This window comes from Rhagoletis pomonella, unplaced genomic scaffold, assembly GCF_013731165.1.
Source record: "Rhagoletis pomonella isolate Grant_MI unplaced genomic scaffold, Rhpom_1.0 Rhpom_scaffold_00013, whole genome shotgun sequence".
NCBI lineage: Eukaryota > Metazoa > Arthropoda > Insecta > Diptera > Tephritidae > Rhagoletis > Rhagoletis pomonella.
In genome coordinates this window covers 1,410,422-1,420,646 of record NW_023458567.1, presented here as the reverse complement: position 1 = coordinate 1,420,646, position 10,225 = coordinate 1,410,422, and the positions used below count along the sequence as shown (strand labels likewise).

Here is a 10,225-nt window from a genome sequence, read left to right as displayed (position 1 = left end):
ATAAGAAAATTTTACATAAATTAATGCGGAGAAATAAAATATAAAAATGATTTTCAAATTAATTATTAATTGCACTTTTATGTGTTTCAAAAATAAAGATCCGCTGTGAAAAGTTCATGTGTTAGAACTGCTCAGAGGCTCGATGGGACACCAATACGAGTAACCGCAGTAAGTAGACTTTTACTTTAAGCTCAGTAGTCATACATTAAAGCCGAGTTACCCTGACCATCCCGTATCAACTCAATGCAAAAGAAGTCAAATCAAATTAATTAAGAGGCTTACAGGTATTGCGCGATCATGTGCGGCTGATCACATAACTTAATTCCACTACTGAAAAAACAGTCTCTGAAAATCATGGGAAATTGCATAAAACAGAATGATTATATTACATAAACATGTCTAATTAGTAAAACGAATTATAAAACTATGTACATACAAAATCACATAAAATTGAATGATCACAACTTACGATCAAAATACTTGGACATATCCCGAGATCTAACAACTATCACTTCAATCTGTTCATTCAAATGAAAAAGGTGCAGGAATGGAAAAAACATCCCACCAAATCATAGTTCGATCACATCACATGTAATGATCATGTCATACAATCAAATCAAATGCGCATATGTCTTGCACAGATTCGTGATTCAATTTATTGAAACTCGTACAAAATCATGACCGCTTGAAAGGGTCATGGCGCTGTAACCGCATAAGCGATCTTGGCCGACTTTAACAAATTACGCCAGTCGTTTCTCTTCTGTGCCAACTGACGCCAATTGGAAATGCCAAATGAAGCAAAGTCCTTCTCCACTTGGCGTTTCGATTGCAGTGGGGACCTCCCTCTTCCTCTGCTAACACCAGCGGGTTCTCTGCTATAATAACAACAATCAATTTGAAGGACTTCATACAAAGTTTCACAGAATGATCAATCATATGATCAGATCGCTTTGGAACACCATCAAAATATATCACTCGATCTAGCAATAATACTATAAATTTGATAATTTGCATACATAGATTAGATAAAGGCAGGAGTTTTAGAAAATCGCGTATCAAGGAATACTCACATTATATAATTAGGTTCATTGAGAGATGAGCGGAAAAATAAATACAGGAATTGATAAAAACTCTCGCAAATCATATCGCACCTACAATAGTAATCTACAAACTCTAAGTAAAGTTATTTCTTTAAAAAAACTTAGGCCCTCGCATTGGCCTGGCAATGCTTTTGCAACTATTAATTTTTCATATCTTTAGCTACCGGTTGAAAGATACTCACTTAAGGCGAGAGTAAATAAAACGATAAACAAAATTCTTTGACATTTTCCTTTAACTAGCATTTTCGCTTGGACCAGCAAATGACTGTGACTATAACGAACAGAAATTAGTGAGAAGTAGCATAAATGAGTGTCAAAACTTGAATACAGAGACACTCAACGTCTAATTGAGTGAGTCGTAACACAAAGAGGATGTAGAAGTGATGGATGTGGTATTGTGATCTTCAGGCAAATGCTGCATCTTTGTGTTGAGGGTAATTTCTCTATTTGAGGGATATTTTGCAACAAAAATTATTAAAAAGGGAAAAAGGGGACATTTCAAATAAAAAAAAAACGATTTTCTTTTGACACAGTTATCGACGCATACTTGATCACAATTCAAGAATATTCGACACTCTTGCGTTATAAATCGTCCTGAAGATGTGATGTGGAGTAAAATGATATGCCTACTACAAAATTATTAAAAAGTATACGGACAATTTTGAAAATTTTCTCAGCGCTGAGTAAGAAGGAATATTTTCAATTGGGTACTTGAGAGATTTTTTCCTGATTTTCGAGGCATTTTTAACAGAGAATGTCTGGCATCACTGCTTTGTTATCAAAATTCGCGAGGTCAGCTAAATGGGCGGTTGGTTAAAGTACTTTTGATTTCATACAAACATTTTATGTATTTCCAAGGAATGGTGTGTTTTTTATTAACACTTCATTAATTGATAAGGTAAAAATATAAAATACTCTATCGAAAAACATGATTTCGTAGGAATACGAAGCACGCTTAAGCTGAGAGGCACTTTATGAAGTGATCTTTGGAAAAAAATCGCACGACAGTGATCTCCAGAGGAGATCGAGATCGAGCATATTTTAAAAATCTCAACGACATAAGCAGAGCAGCCGGCGAAGTGGAATATCTTAGAGCACATTCGCATACTATAGCATGTAGCATACATATGTACGTATTTAAGTATCTGTTGTTTCAGCATTGAGTAATGTCGGGTGTCTTGCTTTCGAAGAGAGAGTTGCTTAGCTGAAAAAACTCAGGAGCGTACAATCAACTAACATTGGAAAGGGTCGCTTTGCGAATGAGCTATGATTATGGCGGGCAACAAGTAGCAAGATACTGATTTTTATTCAGGTATGAGTTTGATATACATATGAACAAAATCTAAAGATCATTAGCGATCACCGATAGGTTTAAGCATCTTTACCAAGCTAATAAGTTAGTGATGTTTTAAAACAAATCAAGATTCGCTGTTTTACATTTCGAAGGATATTTTCGTTGTAACAATGGCGAATAAGTGAGAATTCGAAGTATCACTCAGAACACATTTTAATTGAGTTTAACAATTTCTAACCAACAGCATACGCTGCTAATGTCTTTGATAGGAATCGTAAAACTATTCAAAGACAGCGTTCTGAAGTCACAAATTCCTGTGGCTCATGTCGAAGAACTGTATGTTTCCCTACTAAATGACTTCAAAGCTGTAATTAATAGCAATACATAATTTAGATCAATTTCTCCGATAGTCCCAGAGCTAATTCCATTTCCTGTTCTTCACTACCTGCCGAGTACGTATCGAGCGGTTACAACAAAAAACACGGTAAGTAGATTAAAGGTAAGAACAGTTGAATTACCGCACCTGTACGCCGTAGTGACACTCCCTCACTCACTACGCCGTAAAGCAAGTGCGGAGAGAGTCCGCCCAACATGGAGTTAGCTAGAGAATGAACGAATCGATGGACGGATGGATGGACGGGCGGACGCACAAGACTGGCTATGCACACCGGCGATTAGTGACAACATGAAAACATAGTGCGTGGCGGATGCGAGAGAACCCAAACAGCTCAACCCAGAGACAACTCGCCCAACAGAGAATGCATGCAACAACAACTGCGGAGAGGGAGCAGCAGCCAGTCCAACGAGTTTTTACACGACCTGCCTGCTTGCCTGTTTGGTTATGCTCATTGCTTTCGGAATCTATCTGCTCAGCCGGTGAATGCGCCCCAATGGATTTGAGTTGACTCCGTCGTTGAGTTGATCGGTGTGTAGTCTTCCGCTGCGCGATTTAGTTCAATTTTTGTCGCTTGGTAAGTGGGTTGTGTGCGCGCGTGCAATTTCTGCTCCATCCATTACAATAGCACTAACAACAGAGACATCACATAACTCAATCGGAGTGCGGGCTAAATTGCGTTGAAGCGGATGTGTTTTGCGCCGCGTTCGGCACAAAGTTGCATTGAATATGAAACACAAAATGTGACTCCGGCTCTGGACGTGCGTGCATTTGCAGACAAATATTAGACAGACTATTTACTAAAGGCAGACTCTAATTTCTGAAAGCAAATTAATTACAAAAATAGTTGTTGTGCAGACAGGAAGCTCGTAATTTGTTGAGTGTGGTTGTTGTTTATGGTCGTTTTCGTGGTTTTTGTTGTTATTAACAACAACGTAGGGGTTTCTAGTACCGGCCCAGCTGTGTCACATCGGCTGCCAAAGTTGCGTGCGGATTTCATGAAATTGTTGTTGGATTTTTGTTTATTTTTAGCCGCTCGAAGGCAAGCGGCAAGCAAAAGCAAAAGCAACGAAGCAGCAACAACGAATGAGTGACACAAAAGTGAAGGCAAGAAACTAAAAAAAAAAGAAAACAAAAACCGAAAGTATGTAGAACAAAGTGTGCAGAATGAGGACTGAAAAACACGTAGCATAAGAAGCGAGCGACAGACAAAAACATTAAGTAGCTAAAAGAAATTGTATACGAAAACAACAATGCGAATAAAGGACAGTAGTAGATAACAACAAAAGCATAACAAAGATTAAAACTTAATTTTTTCTTGTTTTTTGGAGGCAACAGAAGCGTCGGTAGTCTGTGCAGATACTTTAAGAACTGCAAATTAGATTTATTGGGCCAAAGTAGAGATCAGATAGAGTGAAAATTGTGAGGTACACAATTGTAAGTTGGTAAAAAAAAGAGTTATTTCTTTGCCAAAAACTTTAAGTTGAGACGGGAGATATGTATAGGTTTTTTTTTTTTTTTTAAATGTTCCTATGTATTTTTATGGTACAACAATTTTAAACGATTTTGGTTTTTTTTTTGCAATTGTGTGTAGGAACAAAAAAAATCGAATTTTAGCTATGTATGTGTATACATAAAAATATTTTAACAATTTTTTAAATTTGTATCTAACTTATAGCTATAAAATCATTTTATTAAGTTTACAAAATACATATTTACTTTTGAAGACATATAATTTTTAATTACAAAAAAAAAAAATCCATAGAAAAAACTACTAAGTTTCTATAAAAAAAAAATGTAGATACAAAATATTTTGGAAATATTATAAACACCATTTGAGAAAATGTTTTCTCTGCGTAATTGTGATGTGCGTTTTGATATTGTTACATCAATAGAAGGTTACAGTTTTACACATTCTCCGAACGGCAAATTAATTGTATGAGCAGCTTTTTCTGCCGAGGGGTGATCGCTTTTACATATAAGCTTTTTTTCTAAATTGCTTTTCGGGGTGAGTCGTAGTTTGTACGTACTCGGCCAGAGCGGTCGTCTTCTTTCTTTAAATTTCACCTAATAAAAAAGTCCGATAAGGCGGCTCGTACAGTATTCGAGCGAAAGATTTTGCGGAAGATTTACGGACCTTCACTTGGCGATGGCGGGTGCCGCAGACGATGGAACGTTGAGCTTTAATACGACATGAACATAGTACAGCGAATTTAAATACAGCGGCTAAGCAAGCCAGCTCCAAGGCCATGTCGTTTGAATGGACTCCAACGCTCCAGCTCTGAAAGTATTCAACTCGGAACCCGCTGGTGGTAGCGGAGGAAGAGGGAGGCCCCCACTGCGATGTAAAGACCAGGTGGCGAAGGACGTGAAGCATTTCCAATTGGCGTCAGTTGGCACAGAAGAGAAACGACTGGCGTGCTTTGTTGAACTCGGCCAAAATCGCTTAGACGGTTACAGCGCCAAATAAGGAGAAGAAGAAAAAGTGTTTAACTTAGGGCTAACGGTTGTTCAAAATTCATTAAAAAAAAACTAATAAGTTAACAAACAAAAACATTTAAATTTTTCTAGAAAAAATATTTTGACGAAACAAAAATTTAAAAGCTTAATTAAAAAAAAAAAATTTCGAAAATTTTACATTTTAAAATTAGCATTTTAAACAAATTTATTATATTTCTTAATTATTATATATATATATATATATATATTATTAATTATATGTACATCGATATTTAAAAATTCTTATCCTAGATTAAAGTTTCACCAAGAGCTTTAATGCTTGCAACTCGGGGAAATCATACTTTAAGGGTAATTTAAATTTTTATGAAAACAAAATTTGGAAGAAATTGTAGGCAGACAATTTTTGTTAGTCAAGAGAATCAAGTTTGTAAAAATCAAATTCTAAAATAATTTTTCTGGAGTTTTATGGAATAGTTTAAAATTAAGGGATCAGGAAAAAAGTTAGAAAAAATTTTCTTTATTTTTTCATTTAAAACTCTGTAAATTAAAAATAATTAATTTTATACACGCATGTATGTATAAGCATACATACATACATATTTATGTATGTATTTACAAATTTTATAATCACGAGATTTTTAAAAAATATCCTCAATATTTATGTTTAAAATTTTTAATTACATTTATTTTATTTATTTTGTTTTTAATTTTTCTACAAAGTGATTCGAAATTTTTGTAACCTTTTTTATAACGATTGAGCAGCAGTCATTTATTCATTTATTGAGATTTCTTAAGCGATGAAATAAAAACTGGACCATTTCTTTATTTGTCGCTAACTTTTTGCCCGTAATTTTATTTATTGCTTCACCGACTAAAAATATTTTTTTTTTTTTAATCCATAGATTTATTCTCACTCATCACAAAATTCAATTGAGCACAAATTTTAGATTACAACTGTTTGCAAAACAATTGTCATTTTTTTATCAACTCGAGTGTGGCGTTTTGAAACTTTGAGTAGATTAAAATTTCTTTGTTAGACAATAATATGCCGAAAAAAACAACTTGGTAAATAATGGACACCCTAGTATGTATATACACATTTTACAACAACAACTTATATTGCGTAAGCTTGCCGGCAACGCCAATGACAAAAACGTTTTGTAAAAATAAAAATGATTTAATAGAATAAAAAAAATTCAGCTGATAGTCTAAAATTTTGAGCGATAAACAATGCGGCAAAAAAGCAAACAATTGCAAGCAACAACAAAATTGCACACAAACCAGCAATAAACGAATTAACGATAGTTAAAGCAAATAAACAAATTGACAATAGCAACAACAACAACAAAGAAAACGACAACAACAAGCGAGATGTTAGCACGCACAATCACAGCTCAGCGTTGACAACTGTGGGCAGTCGTCACTCTGACAGTTGCCGTGGGGCAATTAAAACAGCAAAAGCAACAACAACAATTAAAAAAAAATCACTTACAAGTATTTGTTGAAATTACAAAATCAATAATTAGGCAAAAAGGCATTAGCAAAACAGGCAATAAGCCAATTAAAGAGCGAATGAATGAACGAATGAAAATTCGAATTCGCTTACAGGCGCTCATCTTTGTCTCTATTTCCTATAGGAATATTAAATCTTTCAGCGGCAATCGCAAAAATAAAATAAAAAAATAAAAAACTTATATAACAAAAGAGGCGACATAATCCAGCAAAACGGTGGCGTTAAATCGACGGCAGTATAGCAAATAAGCCACGAATAATGATTCCTGAAAAGTAATCGAAAAAATCTTGTTCACAAGTGGCTTAGAAAACTGGCTAGAGACGCTGGAAATTTTGAGCGAAATGCTAAAAAAATGCGCTAAAATAAGTCAATAAAAAATTCTCAACCAAGGCACTATAGTTTTGTGTGTAAAAGTGCTCTATTTCGCCAGTGAAAACCGTCAAGTGCACGTGCACTTAAAACCAAAAACCAGTGAAACGCATGCGCAACCACCCCAGGTGTTAACAAATGTGTAGCCAAACGCGTTAAGGGTGAATTAAAAAACAAAAGAAAAAAATCAAAAGCAAAATAAAAGGGGTAGATTTCCAAATAACAAAACGCAAAAATTTAATGTACATACCTACAAATAAAATTTATGCAAAAAAATAAGGTTCCAGAAAGAATTTTAAGCAGTCTAGGAACTAAAATCCAAGAGTGGTAAGTGTTTTAAAGCAATATTTTTAATTGATTTTGCAGTAAAAAAAACTCTTGGACTTGTACTTTTTTGAAAAAAGGTTATCTTTTTATATGTTTTTTTTTTTAATTGTATTTCAAAAAAAAAAATATTTTCCCCAAAATATAATTGGTTTAAGAAATGTTTGTATTATAAAAATTTTCAATATAATAAATTTCCAAGTTTTCTAAAATAATAAATTTTCTTTAAAAAAAGATCCGATGTATTACATAAAATTTTCTTTAAACACTTTTCCCAAATAAAATTTTTTAAGAACATTTTTTTTTCATTGGAAAACGAGGAAAGTCTAAAATTCTTAAATTTTAATGTAATAAATATTTTACTTTGTTTGAATATCATAAAACTATCAAAATATGATTAATAAAAATTAAAATTTTTTATTTTGAAAATTCGTGTGATCAACGACACAAATTACCGTTGCAGCCTGAATCCTTCTCTTCAAACTAAAAAATGCAATTAATAAGCTTTCGCCATATATGTACCAGCAGCAAAGCGTCCAAAAATGTTTGCGCTTAAGTTATACTTCAGTTGCCATTTCTTCATTTACGTGGACTTCCATATGTCTGTAGTTTTTCTTGCTTTGTCTTATCTTACTCATTTACTTCGCGACGACTTGTTTTCATTCGATTTTTTCGCCTGTCTGCCACCCAACGCTTGTTGTTGCTATTCTACGTAACGGTTATACGCGCGCTTGCGCTGTTGACTGCGTGTTTAATATTAACCTGCTCAACCAACTAACGGTACTTTCGAAAAGTATTTCAATGCGTCAGCTCGAGCGCCTGTCTACCAGCCCCACTTCCCTCTGCACCATTCAACTGCAGCTTTGATAGCTCGCCAACCACCCTCTTCGCGCATCACACCAAACCACACGCCAATTGCCCCACTTTCCAATGTCCACTTTGCGACGCTCATAAATACTGGTTTAATTTGACCATTTTTGGTATGCTTTGCAATGGTTTGGGTTCGGTTCGGTTTGGAGCGACAACTTCCATTTCCACTTCGTCATCGTAATCAGCAGCAACATTATCTGCTCGCCGTGAGCCAGTGCAGCGAAGTGGTCTGGATGCTCAGGTTTTGTTACTGCTAAATTTGGTGTAACAGCCGGCGCGCTTTAAGGCGGGGCAGAAGGGTGGGGAGGAGAATGCCTTAAGTGACCACCTAGTAGGCGCTGTGCGCAGCATTCAGGATGCCTTAGCGCTGTCATCAGTTACGGCTTGCTCGCTGGTTGGGTTTTTGCGATCAACCGCCGTCCTATTTCGCGGCTGAGTTACAAGCTGTTGCTCGATTGTGGTTATTGTCGATTGGTTTTTTGTTTTTGTTAAGTTGTAAGCGCAGCCAATGTAACTGATTTTCCTTAATTGTGAAGTTGAGAGACTGTGGTGACGGACTGCAAGCAGATGCAATCTGAATAAGACATGGAGCCAAGTCAGTTGCTTGGTCCGAAGACAAAAGAACAGATATAGCTTCACTTTGCGAAGTGAACAACCGCGAGCAAAAGACTACATATTTTCGGTGCAGGGAATGCCTATTTCGGCAGCTTGCAGTAATCAGAGGCAGGCAATTAGAGTCCAGCTGCAGACTAAAGGCCTGTCGTCTTCTATCGAGGATCGTTACTCTAACGTTCATCAACTAGTCGAGTGTAATCCCAAGGAATAACGATTAACTGGTAAGACAGCTCTCTAGCAGTAGATACCGTTCACTACTTATTTTGAGCTAAACCTAGGTGGGAAAGTTTAATACAGCCTTAATTTGTCCCTTCTCAATGTTTTTCTAGGCAGCTCAGCTTTTCTGCTCAGCTCAGCAAGGGGTCGGCTAAATGGAATTAAATCTGGCATAGAAGCCAGGACTGATTACATTACACCTGTTTGGGACTTAAATACGAAAATACCAATTAGGTTCTCGACCAGAGAAGAATGGGATGCAGGACTAACAGTAGCAGAGCGGATTATATCCATCTACACTGACGGTCTAAAAATGAAACAAGGAACCAGAGCCGGTAGACACTCGAAGGACCTGTAGATCAACCGCTCCTCAGTGTCTTCCAAGTGGAGATCTACGCTGTAGAGAGGGAGGCTAGTCTTTTACTTAGTAGTAGACAAAGCCACAAGTCAACAGTCAGGGGAACTGTATGGAAATGTCCCACCACGCTGGTTCACTGAGTTGTATCAACATGCTGGGCTCCCGGACATAGCAATATTGGAGGGAAGGAGTCGGCTGATGAGATGGCCAGATATGGATCAGAAGATGCCAATAGAAGAAGTGGATAGCTCCGTACTACCAACGTTACAGTAGACCTTGCCCGTGAAGAATCACTTGTGGTCAACCGAGAAGACTGTGAGACCAGAAGATCATTGTGGCAACGGCTTAGTACGAAAACGAGAGCGGACATACTGAAACTCAATAGATCTGCAGTAAGAGTCATTACCGGCATTGTCACAGGGCACTGTGCTATAGCTTTAATGCTTTTACGGCGGTAGAACTGTTGGATCTCATCGGCTTCATCGGGGTTAGTAATTGGTTCAGTAGAATAATGACTAATACTCTCTTTTTTATAGGCACGTTTCTCCTCGTGATACTCACTAAAAGAGGGCACTCACAGTGGACAATTCTGTCTCCAAGTGAAAGTATGGAATATTCCACACACGCCATCCTAACCTAACCTAACCTAGTGAAAGAGTTTGGTTAAGTAGAAAACCTTTTTTAATTAGCTAATAGACAAGCCGGCCGGGAC

General features: G+C 36.5%; 1 protein-coding gene across 4 annotated transcripts in view; it reads left to right on the top strand.

The window, feature by feature from the left end:
• Positions 1-3,328: 3,328 nt before the first annotated feature.
• Positions 3,329-10,225, top strand: part of LOC118748450 (interference hedgehog) — a 99,526-nt gene continuing 92,629 nt past the window's right edge. For 3 of the 4 annotated variants that reach the window (XM_036482898.1, XM_036482893.1, XM_036482895.1), the window contains exons 1-2: positions 3,329-3,549; positions 6,886-7,457. The gene's annotated coding sequence lies outside the window, so the exon portion shown is untranslated. The remainder of the gene's footprint in view (positions 3,550-6,885; positions 7,458-10,225) is intronic. The other variant, XM_036482892.1, reaches the window with a different exon arrangement.